The 12,407-nt window shown below is 36.7% G+C and overlaps 1 long non-coding RNA gene across 1 annotated transcript in view; it reads left to right on the forward strand.

Moving 5' to 3' along the window:
- Nucleotides 1–12,407, forward strand: part of LOC139726182 (uncharacterized) — a 72,876-nt gene that overhangs the window by 56,310 nt on the left and 4,159 nt on the right. Inside the window, exon 4 of the long non-coding RNA XR_011710589.1 lies at nt 6,126–6,215. This is a non-coding gene — a long non-coding RNA (uncharacterized lncRNA). The remainder of the gene's footprint in view (nt 1–6,125; nt 6,216–12,407) is intronic.

The following is a 12,407-nucleotide window of genomic DNA, read 5'->3' on the forward strand; positions in this document are numbered from 1 at the left end:
TGCTTATTTATTAAACTTAATATTTCTTGTGTCAAGTTGTTTTTTATTGAAACTAAATGGCAAACTGCCCTTCATCAGTGCAAGTAAACACTTTAAACTATTCAATTTTTCAGTAGTAACTATCTTGATAAAAATAGGGTATACATACTCAGGTTGGTCATAAAAAATATATGATTGAATGTGATTATGATGGTAAATATCTGAGGAATATTGTTCCCTTGTCAATCTGGATCAGTATTTGAGTAATTTCAACTGATTCCACCTCAATAATTATGCAAAAATTTGTTTAAATGGGTATTTTGCAAAATTATTTTGCAAAATACCCATAAACATGGTTCTCCACACACTAAACGAATGGGGGACAAAGGGCATGCATACCCAGGTTGGTCATAAAAATATTAAAATATGATTGAATATGATTATGATAGTGAATATTTGGGGAATATTGTTTCCTTGACAATCTGGATCAGTATTTGAATAGTTTCAACTGATTTTACTTCAATAATTATGCAAATTATCCATAAACATGGTTCTTCACACACTACATGAATGGGGGACAAACTGTCCCATACGTAACTGTCCCATACGTAACACGTCATGTCTGTCTTTAATTAGAACCTGTAATTAGAGCTTTTTGCCTAATGACATGAAACTTACCTGTGATAATCTTGAGTGTTGTGACTTTCATCACAGTGAGTTACAAGTTGTAGAATGATATACTTTCAGAGAGTTTTGAGGTTGAAAAAAATGTTCCAAAAAACAAAATTTTTCTGGTCCCATACGTAACGGCACATATTTTCTCTTCTAGAATATAATTGTCAAGGTCATTTTTCTCAATTTTTTACATGATTATACTTCTTCTAGATATCAATCACCATGATGAAGTTCAATATGATCAAAGGCCATTAACACTATTTTTCAGGTCATAAAAGTCTCTGAATGTCCCATACGTAACGTGCGCGTTATCTTGGACTTGCCCTTAATCAAAGAACCTTGATATCTAACAACTGACTCCTTTTAAGAACTGTCTACACTATGTTAATGATAACTTTGATGTAAAGATTAAATTGGGGAAACAGATCAGTGAAAGCTTTTTTTTTTTGTAATAATGACACATGTACACCTTTGTATACTGTTCATTTGCATTCATTACACACTACTGTTCATACAGCGAAACTCCACTTCAATGTGCGATTACGTTGACTTGTATAAAAAAAAAATATCCTGAATGTTTTATATGAATGTGAGCATAGTAATCTCAGATGTTTCATACACAGTTGTGTATATGACATTAGAAGAAAAAATTGAATCATCATCTTTATTAGGTACCAGTAGTGGGAATTTTGCAAGCTTTAGAACAAGAGGAGTTTGCAAGCATGTGATGCCTAAAAAAGTTTAGATAAGAAAGTCATTGACAGTTTTCTTTCAGGAAAATCCTGTTGAGGAGTGGCATGTCTCGACATTCACATCCCCGTGCCAAGCTAAACATGAAAAAATTTGTTTCAGACACAAACAAAAAGTCTCTTCCTTGCCCACCTCGTTTATATTATGTACTGTAGGGCATGAATGTATATGTATATGTATATATATATGCATATACATGTGTGTGTATATATATATATATATATATATATATATATATATATATATCATTCCCCCCCCCCCCCCCTTGTCCAAATTACAGACAGGACAGGCAAATACCAATTTATAGCCTGTCCAACAGTGAGTTTTAGGCTGCATTTATATAACTTGAGAGTGAGAATCACGTTTCAAAATGCGTTTAGAATGGTGTTTGCGAACATGGTTTGAAACGTGATTCTCTGGGCACAGCATTTAATATCTAACCATAATACCATCGCAATTCCACTGTGATCACTGCACAGCTGCTTTGCACCATTCGACCTGGGAAGTAAAGGTCAACTGTGTACCACCAAACATGCCTCATCATTCACACACAAATAATGGGTAGAAAACACAACCGGAAGCAGCTGGGAGTTTACCTTGAGATATAAACGCATTTCAAAACGGCATTGCATTTATCTACTTGCAGAAAGGCGATCGTGGTCTCAATAGCATTTCAAACTGCCCTTTGAATGGCTTTTCAAATCGGCGTTTCTAAATGCATTTGAAAACACAGTTGCGTTCATCTAACCCCCCCCAAAAAAAAAAATGCCTCAAAGGCATTTAAGATCGTGATTCTGCCTCAGAAAGTTTTAAGATAAACGCAGCCGTAGTTCTGTGGATACCAGTGGTGCTGATTGTGGCACCCTATGGACTGTGACACTAGAGTTGCTATAGGGATAAAAAATACTGTAATAAGACGATTTTGAAGTTATACAACAAATAGTGAATGGCCACGAGTGCCATGGTACAAGATTTCACTTGAGACAAAAGTGAAATGTTCTATATTCAATGAGGCGAGGCCAAGATGAATAAAACTTGTCCCCTTTCACAGAATGCAAAATCTGTGTTTTGTTGCATTATGTTAAGACCATTGGCTATTTGTTTTATAAAACCAGCACAATGATGGCATTCATTTCTCAGAAAAGGTGAATGGTACAGTTGTATGAGGAAGAGATCAATTGAAATTATTAATGTAGTACTTGGTCGAGTGCTTTAAGTATCCATAAAGTTACGCCAGATGAGTATGATGATTCAAAAAGTTTGATTAACCCATTGAGGACAGACTGATTTTGCTACAACACGCATTTCCCATAGACACCTGCCCAAGTATACTCGGGACTAGTTCTCAGCGGGTTAAACAGACTATCATGGGACTTTCTGTACAATAGGGATAACATCAGTGTGCGCTATCCAAAACTGCTCGAGAAACATTGCTTGCTCAACAACGAAAGTATTGGTAATGGGGAAGGTGCTTTTCAGCCAGTGTCACGTGATGAGCAATCGACCAATCGGGTACCAAGAATCTGTTTAGGTGTTGTATACAAGTAGTACTGTATAAGCTGTTATTTTCGCGTACAGATATTTTTGCGAATGACGAGGTCATAGACATTTTCGCGAGATGTTGTTTTCGCAAATCGACGCCGACGCTTATGTTAATGCTCTATTAACACAGCGCATGGAGCCATTTTCGCATGTTGTTAAATTCGCGATCCAACTGTGATTCGCGAAATTCGCAAAAATTAAACCCTCGCGAAAATAACAGCTTATACAGTACTATGTACTTTACCTCTACTGATACTGAGGCTCCAGTGGAGTTCAAATGAATATATATCATGCAAATGTAGGTTCCAAATGAGTATATGGTGAATTTCAAACAACTCTTATAATTATTATCCGTAGCATGTTCTTGTAACTGCTATATGTACCCGTGAGGCTCACAAAAGGAGTAATTACTGTATACGCCATATATTTCGCGAGTCTAAATTTTCGCGAATCGCGAATTCCCGACGATTTCGCGAGTGGTTAAATTCGCGATTGTGGAGTCTGTACTGAACGGAGAAGTGTACAGGCATACGTCACATTCACATCGGGATCAGAGTCAATATTTTCGCGTGTCTTTAATTTCGCGAATAGCAACTGACTCGCGAAATTCGCGAAAATAAAAACCTCGCCAAATATTCGGCGTATACAGTACTATAATACTGTGTCACTCTCTCTCACATTCAACAAGAAAGTGAAATTTTCAAGGGGAGTTTTATGCTGAAAGTGCAAGTACTCCATATTCTTGCCTCGTCCTTATTATTGCTGTGCTCATGAGGGGTTTTGTGACACAACCAGAGTATGTGAAACTAAGTTTACTAATGACATGGTATATGATCCGCCCAAGGTGCTTCGTAATCCATTGAGGATGGTTTGATTTTGCTACTACACACATTCCCATAGACGCTTGCCCGAGTATACTCGGGACTCGTCCTCAATGGGTTAATCCCGCACTCGGCTACAAAGTCATTAAAAACTCTACTCGCATGGAGCATGCAAACTCGCACTTCCATTTCAGTCCTATCTCTTGCAATCTCAAGTATGACACTTTTATTTTAAAGTACCCTCCAATGTGCTTGATAGTTTATACAACTGTTTGGTGAAATATGTGCTATTTTATACCACACTCCACTTTATATAACTTGTTTATCGTGAGCAGCCATAATGGGGGGAAAAAAGGTCTGTATCATTTTATATTTCTTTTTGGCATGAAGATAAGAAAATGAGGAGGAGGAAGAGAAAGTTAGATTTAAGTAGAGAGAGAGAGAAAGAAAGAAAAATTGAAGGGAGGGAGAGAGAGAGAGAGAGAGAGAATATAAATTGTAAGCCTTTGGATAGAATTCATAACCTACTGTATTGCAGTTGAAATACCTACACTGTATAATGTTCGAGAATGTATGTGCACAGTGTAAAATGAGTATCATAGTAATGTGTGGCCAAAGTGATGTGGGAAATAGCTCATTAGATGTACATGCCTGTGTGCATTATGTGTGTGTGTGTTTGTGTAATTGAGTGATTGTGTGGGCGTGCATGTGTTTGTATTTCAATCCAAATGATGTTACGGTTTATATTTTAGGCAAGCGTGAATCATCAGGTACACTTATTTCAAAACCAAACGTCGATTAACATTGAATTAAGCTTATATGGGAACGGTTTGTGGTTCAGGAGATGTCATTTCCAAACTAAAAATGTGAACTTTTGTTCTCTCCGTATCAACCGGACACACAACTTTTTTAAATTTCCATGCCCCCCCCCCCCACTCTTGACTCTTGATCTCTTATCCCATTCTGAAAATCTGAACTTAACCGAAACCTTTAAAGTTCTACTTCTTTCATCTTGCCTCTTGCATCAATGGTCATAATAATGTTCAATAATATCATCTCAATATATGAGCTACACTGTAAAAACATCGATGTTAGATTTAACACCACGGGTATTAAATCTAACACCGATCAAACTTCAATAAAGGACCACACCCACAGGTGTTAAAAATGCACCGTGATGGTGTTGAAAAGTGTTCACCTGACACTTCGTGGTGTTAATTTGACACTGTACCTGGTGTTATTTTGATACTGTACTGGTGTTAATTCAAAAATGACACCACATGGTGTTGATTTGATATTTGTTGGTGTTAATATCAATGGTTTAACACCTGTCCAGCTTCAATAAGAGACCACACCAGCTGGTGTTACTTTGGTGTAAATTTATTTTCAAATTTTTTTCAAAAATCTAGTATTTTAATGTAAAATTCTTGATCGTCCTGTTTAAATTAAAAATCAACAAGAAGTGCAGTTACTAAGAAACTCTTCAAAAAACAGTTTAAAATTTGGAAATGACACCCGGAGGTGTTAATTTAACACCATAAATGAGCACCGAAAATTTAACACCAGCTCGGTGTTCACTATTTAACACCGGACTTTTTGCAGTGTAGTTTCCTATAACTTTCATCAAGCAAGCAAAGTCATGATGAACTATGCTTTCCCTGTTTTCCCCCAAAGTACTATCATGTCAATAATTCATTTTCTTTTCATTCTATATCGTGTTCATATTTCTCAAATGAAAAAAGGGAAGATCAATGCAACAAATGTGATTGTTCTAGTACAGGTGGTTCATTTTTGCAGCTAAACAAGAGCAAAGGTGTCCTTTATGCCTTCCCTATCTTATGTTCTATATACCACGTATTACATTCACACGTCACAATTTCTCACTATTTTGTTTCTTTGCATATATTATGTATCATGTATACGGACTGCAAGCAAATGAGGCTACGTTTGAGCTTTAGCCCTTCTGTATTATTTCATATGTACACAACATAGTAAACAACGTATGTACGGCTATATGTGCAGTCAACCTCGCATGTTAGTCAAACTTAATTGGAGTGAAGAAATAGCTCGACTTAGAGAAAATTTGACTTTTGTGGGATTGAAATCAATAGAATACGAAGAGAGGAGGAGTTGGATAAGATATTCAACTTTAATGGGGTTTTATTTGACTTATGTGAGGTCAACGTAAGCAAAGTTGACTGTATATAATACACTCCCAACAATATGTACATGTACAATGATAATGCAGAAACCAATAAATCAAATCGAATATCAAATCAAATCAAGGTGGAAATAAATTCATTGAAAGTAAGTGTTAATTTTCTTTTCAAGTCGCTTTGTCTTTTTTTTTTCCACCAGAGAGGGACACGGGAGCGCATACAATGGGCCAGATCAGGCAACACCCTCAGCTGCGTGCAGTTCTTCTGCTCCTAGCAGCGACATTAGCAGGTATGTGATGAGATTGTTTGGTCATGAAGTGATGTAGATGCAGTATTGTATGTCTGAGCTCCTAAGTTAAAGGAGACCTCCGGATGATTTTTAAATTTTTACATTTGAACAACTATAAATTAGTTATACTGAGGACAGAGTTTCAGAATTTGTGATAATTGGGATGAAGAATAAGAATACTTTCAACATTTAGAACAAATTGCAATGAACAAGGATGAGGACATGGCAGAGTCACCATAAGAATGCATGAGTAGGGGCTCAAGGAAGCAGAACAAAAGAAGAAGGCATGCATAGATTATACACAGGTGAACCTGCAAGCAAGCGGTATTGTAATGGAATTACGCTGCTACATTTCTGAAATATGTGAACCTTCTATGTCATCATCCTTGTTCAGTGTAATTTGTTTACGGTTTTTCAAAGTATTGTTTCTCTGCTCAAGAACCACAATAAATTCCGCAAATCTATAAATGGAGTTGTCGATTTATGTACTACATGATGTAAAATTATGAAAATCGTGTGGAATGTCCCTTTAATCTGATGTTCTCATAGTACAGTTAAATACCAAAATATGTATGTATGTATGTATGAATGAATGCATTTATGTGTATGTGTATGTATGTATGATACATTGTTTATTCATATGCATACATATTAGATTTATAGATAGTCTAATATAATCAACATGTTTAGTACATAAATGGATTTAGATGTATGTATAAACAAGTATACAACACATCATATACATGTACACTTGTATGATGCTCATTTATGTACACTACATTTATGTAAATTACATACATGCATCCTTTCATGCATACTTAGATTTGTATGAGAAATATCAGCTACAAGTCCTTAGTGCAGGTGTGGCACCTTCAGAAGAAGTTGTCCCCTGTTGCCGGGGTACAATGCACTTAATTCCCATGGGAAGAGAAACACACGTATTCAGTGTATAAAGATATGTTTTTCCTTTATGATGCTCACATATGGAAATGTGATTGAGGGCATCACAGCATCCCGCAACTGTCTGACGTCGACCCTACTCCACTCCACTCAGGAAGCGAGTTACCATTGACAGATTGAAAGAGGATGTGTTCCTGTTTTTTTTTTTCTTTATAAATTGACAACAAAGAGTGGAGTTGATGATTCTTTATGTCAGCTTCGCTTTAGATGGCAGGGAACACAATGGGTTGGATTTGTACTGCAGATGGCAAACTGGATATCACATCACTTATTTGTCATTTAGAGAACTTTTTTTTGTGATTGGTTGTGATCATAATTGTGTATCCTGTGGACTAAAAATAATGCTGATTTTTATTGGTTGGTAAATATGAATCTTCTTTCTCTTAGAAATATTGTACAGAGGACTTCAATTTGCATTTGAGATAAGTGGTGATTGAGAAACAGGTATTAAAGCCATTCACTAATGGGGATTTAAGAATCTTAGAAGGGATGGGATATGAAAATAGAATGGACCACGGGAGAATATACCATTTATGTGTGGCTTGCAAAAGTTATGAATAGTAGGAAATGATTTGATGAATTTGTCTACTTAAAGGCATTATTTACCATTTGCAGATGAAACAAAAACTCAGCTTTAGTGCTTCAAAATAGTTCTTAAATGTTGAGTTAAAGATAGAAACAACCAGTGTGAAAAGTTTGAATAATCAGTATAATCTATGTTAAGTATTTTTAAATATACAAACTGTGAACGATAGCTATAATAAGATCGTCTCTAGACTAAACCGTCCATAGTTGTGGTTCAATGAGAAAAATTATATCTCCTTATATTTTAGACTTCACTGCAGAATTTTTTTATATGGCAGAATTTTTTTATATGGCAGGATGCTTTGTGATACAAGTGACCTACACACATATGCATCAACTGTGATAACTCAGAATTTTTTTAAATTACTGTTCCCAAAGGTAAACATTACCTTTATAAGTTTATGTTTTAACGTTGTATTTTTGGTTTGTTGCAAGATGCTGCAGTATAGACAGTCCAAAATTGTCTGCACTGTGCTTTCCAGAAACTCTAGAGGGCGCCATAGTAGGAAGAAAGAACACAGTGCAATCATTACCACAGCCATAAAGATGGAACACCATGCACTCACAATAATGAACTATACATGTACCTTTGTAATATTCAATATCTCATGAAATTTCACATAATCCACTAATACATAGATGTGATGCCATAGGAGGCTTATGGAATACAGAATCAAGCGGATATGATTCCATTCATGGAAAAGAAAACATGCAACATTTCTGGATTCTTTGAGGTAGTATTATTAGAATCTTCAAGGAAGGTCTTCAGAAAACTGGTTGAAGGGAATGTGGGAAGCATCCTATGATAGCTAGTGATAGTGGGCTATAGAGTTCATATGTCCTTTGTCCTTTATGTGCATATAAAGCAGTATGCTATGGAATTCAGAGAGAAAGATAAGAGAAAGAATTAGCCAAGTTTTAATCCTCTACATACCAGCAGGTTTGAGGTGCCGCAGAGAAAGAGTGACAGCGTCTTTAAAAGTGAAAGTAGGTTATTTGCTGCAAGACTGGAGTGTCTATGATTTCTTTTCTTTTTTTGAAAGTTAGTAGTCACTATCATAATTATGATCATGAGTATATTTGGTTATTATCATTACTATTATTATTATCATTATTATTATTTTGCATGGCATCTTGCCTTGGCTACTGTAGTTTGATTGGAAAATTCTTACCGTGCCTTTTCTACCCAAAGAGGCAGAACAGTGTTTTGTATTTAAAATGAAAAAATCAATTCGTCGGGGAATTGGTGTGGTTTTGTCGTAATTTGCTCCATTCTACAAATTTTCTCACATACCGTAGGAGTGAGAGGCATCAAAATTGAAATCTGTTTCAAACCTACATGTATAGTAATGGCAGCCGAATTCCCCAGAGTTGTCTATACACTGCATGAGCAGAATGATGCCTGCAGGGACTCGGGTATTTGGGACTACTAAATAGAACTCTTTGTGTTGTTGCTTTTGTTTTAGAAAATGACCAGACTTGTTGTGATGACACAATTATTTGTGTGTGATGAATTTCTGGAGACAAAAAAGTTTACATTGTTCAAGCTATATATAATGATTTTAACTGGGTCATGAAAGGAAGGCAATATATAACACCACTTTCTGGAAATTTCCTGAAACTGCATGTATACTTGAGATCTATGGAAGCAAAACAGTTTTTCAGAGAAGAAGGAGAAGAAAAAAAGTTTTAAAAAAGAAGCTGAAAGGATAACAAAGATCGTGTACTTCTCTTCGTAGTTGGTATTGCACTTACGCCATGCTTGCTTGTATGTATGTAGTACCAGAACATGAAAGTGTTTATATAGTTTAGCTCTAGATACTATGATTGTTAGGGCTCCTTGAGAATTCAGTTTTGTTAGTGATCTCTTTGCGATGGATAAGTTTGGATCTTGCCTTGCACGGTGAACTTTGTCCATAATTTGTGAGGTTATTTAGGCCTACAGTATATCAACTGGGCTTGCAGTTGACTACAACTTCTACTGTTTTGATTTGATCTGCATGCTTTTCTTCCAAAATAATGCGTGTACCAAATGAAATCTGCATGTATGATATATTCTTTCTGTTTACCTTGGTTTGGTATGATATGATTTAATTTTTGCATTAGCATCTTCATCAGAACATCAGCGCATCAGAACACATATAAATGTGCCATTATCAACAAGGAAAGAATTTGGTGCTGATTCATGTTTTGGGAGATTTTTCCTGATTTTTATAAATTACAGTGATTTCAATGAAAGAATGCAGGAAACTGCCATCTTGAGCAATTACTGTGTCATAATTGCTAACTCTAGGAAGAAGAATACAATAATCCTATAAACACAAGACGCAAGAAATATGTGAGAAAAAGAACCGAGAACAGACATGCTGAATAATAAAAAAAAGATCGTGAAGAAGACAGAATGATATGGGTTACAACTCGAGTACAATAGAGCATAGTATTTTGAATATCCAGGTATGTCTGAAAGATGAGAAGACATTGTAGGTCTGAGTTTTCACTATAAATACACTAGCAGGAAGAGTTACTGCTGTTATGGATATGCACAGAAGAAGGGGAAGCAGCCATTGAGTTTCACTTTCGATGTATTGTGTCCACTTTGCACTGGGGACATAGAGTGTTACAACTTTGTACTTCAAGCGTGCAAGCCGTGCAGTCGTACCGTAAATTGCCATAATTTATCATTTTCATTAAAGGCAAGGGGAATGATGCTGTATAGCCGACCACATGGTGGCCTATGCACCTGAAGGGAAACTTGTGTCTTGTTCACTGTGCAGTGATGAACAGACAGTAGCTGTGAAGTAACTGCAGAATTTGTGCTCAGAAAACAGTCCTTGTGTGCAGGAGACCAGCCTGATAGGATGTTTCGGTAGCAGGAATGCAACAAGTTGTGATTTGGAGCATGTTTGGTGATAGATAAAATGATTTTAAAAACCCACACATTTTAGGAATGGCAAGTAACTTTTCACTTCAAATCAGGCCCCTGAATGTTGAATGGCTCACTCTCTTACAGCCTCAGTCAAAAAAAGAAAGAAAAAAAACTTACACAAAAACACATGAGAAGGACTGTGTTCATCCCCAATGCTGCTAAATCTCGCACCTAGCATACGACAGAAATGGATGAATAAAATACTTTTCAGATGATTTCTGAGCAGCAAATCAATGCATAGTTTTGCCCTTGTGGCTGGGATCATATGACTAGATTATATCTCCACCTCCAGTAAAGATAGTGATCATACAATAGTGCAGACTACTGCTTGATTTCACAAGCCCAAGAGGGAAATCACAGCATTGAACCATATAGTTGAACCGTGTGCACAGTTCAATGGATCACACATGTCATGGTGAACTCAGTAACAGTATGCTGCCCTCTAAAGACGTTTCTAGGGCGATTACTCCTTGGACAATTACCCCGTCCCTTCCCCTGACCCTATAAACCCTAATCCTGAACCTAATCCTAACCCTAACCCCAAACTCTAACCCTAAACCTAACCGTAACCCCAAACTTTACTATCTTTACTTTTAACTTTTTCACTAACCAGTATTTGGCCGGGAGTAATTGTCCTGACACGCTAAAAACATTTCTTGTGCATTACTGTAAAACATGATATATTCGCGGCATGAAATTTTCGCGAATTGGAGCCGACAGCCCTTTTCGTGGCATGAAATTTTCGCGAATTGCCACTGGTGTTCAATGCATGTAGTGTAGACAAAAACTTTCGCGTGCATTTTAATTTCGCGAATTTTGGCGCTCGCGAAATTCGCGAAATTAAAATGCACGCGAAAATTTCTCGTTTTACAGTATATAGATACAGTATATTATACAGAGCTTACAGAAATATGTGGAAGCAATGATACAGCTCTGCAAATATATAATATAACAAGTGCCAAGACATGCTTTTGTTTCATTGTTGTTGTTTTGCTGTCACAACTATGGGAAAGGGATGAAATGTCCCCCTAGTGTACAAATTACACAATATTGAGGATGCACAGAAGAAGCCTGTTTAGAATCATGTCATAGCTACAGTAGATTCTGACGTAGAGCTTGATTTCAAGATACTTCTTGTGGGGGTCTATAGGGCAATTACCCCCTAGGCAATTATTCCTGACCCTTCCCCTTACCCTAACCCTAATCCTGAACCTAATCCTAACCCTAACCCTGACCCTAACCCTAACCCTAACCCTAACCCTAACCCTAACCCTAACCCTAACCCTAACCCTAACCCTAACCCTAACCCTAATCTTTACTCTAACCTTATCACTAACCAGTATTTAGTGCGGGAGGTAATTGCCCTGATATGCTTGTGGGCGGGTTTCCATGTATGATAGACTTTGATCCGGTCACTTGCAGTTACAGCTCAATTAGATTTTCTTTCTTTTTTTAAAGTATATACGTAAAGTTGCTTTTAAGATATTGTGCTCTCGGAATTACATGTTAAAAGCTAAAGAGAAGAATGTTAAGAATAGCAAAGCTGACGAACAAGCACCAGATTAGTGAAGATTTGAGTGGATGTCATTGGACAATGGCTGGCAAATCTTAGGTCAATATGATACAAGTAGGCATTGTGATTGAGAAATTTTCTTTGGTTGCTCCGTAGGGTGACCGATTTGTCCATTTTTGGCTGCAACACCTCTGGCATGATACATGAT

The sequence above is a fragment of the Diadema antillarum genome, unplaced genomic scaffold (assembly GCF_040938485.1).
Source record: "Diadema antillarum isolate AM-2024a unplaced genomic scaffold, OU_Dant_1.0 seq00000080_RagTag, whole genome shotgun sequence".
Lineage (NCBI taxonomy): Eukaryota > Metazoa > Echinodermata > Echinoidea > Diadematoida > Diadematidae > Diadema > Diadema antillarum.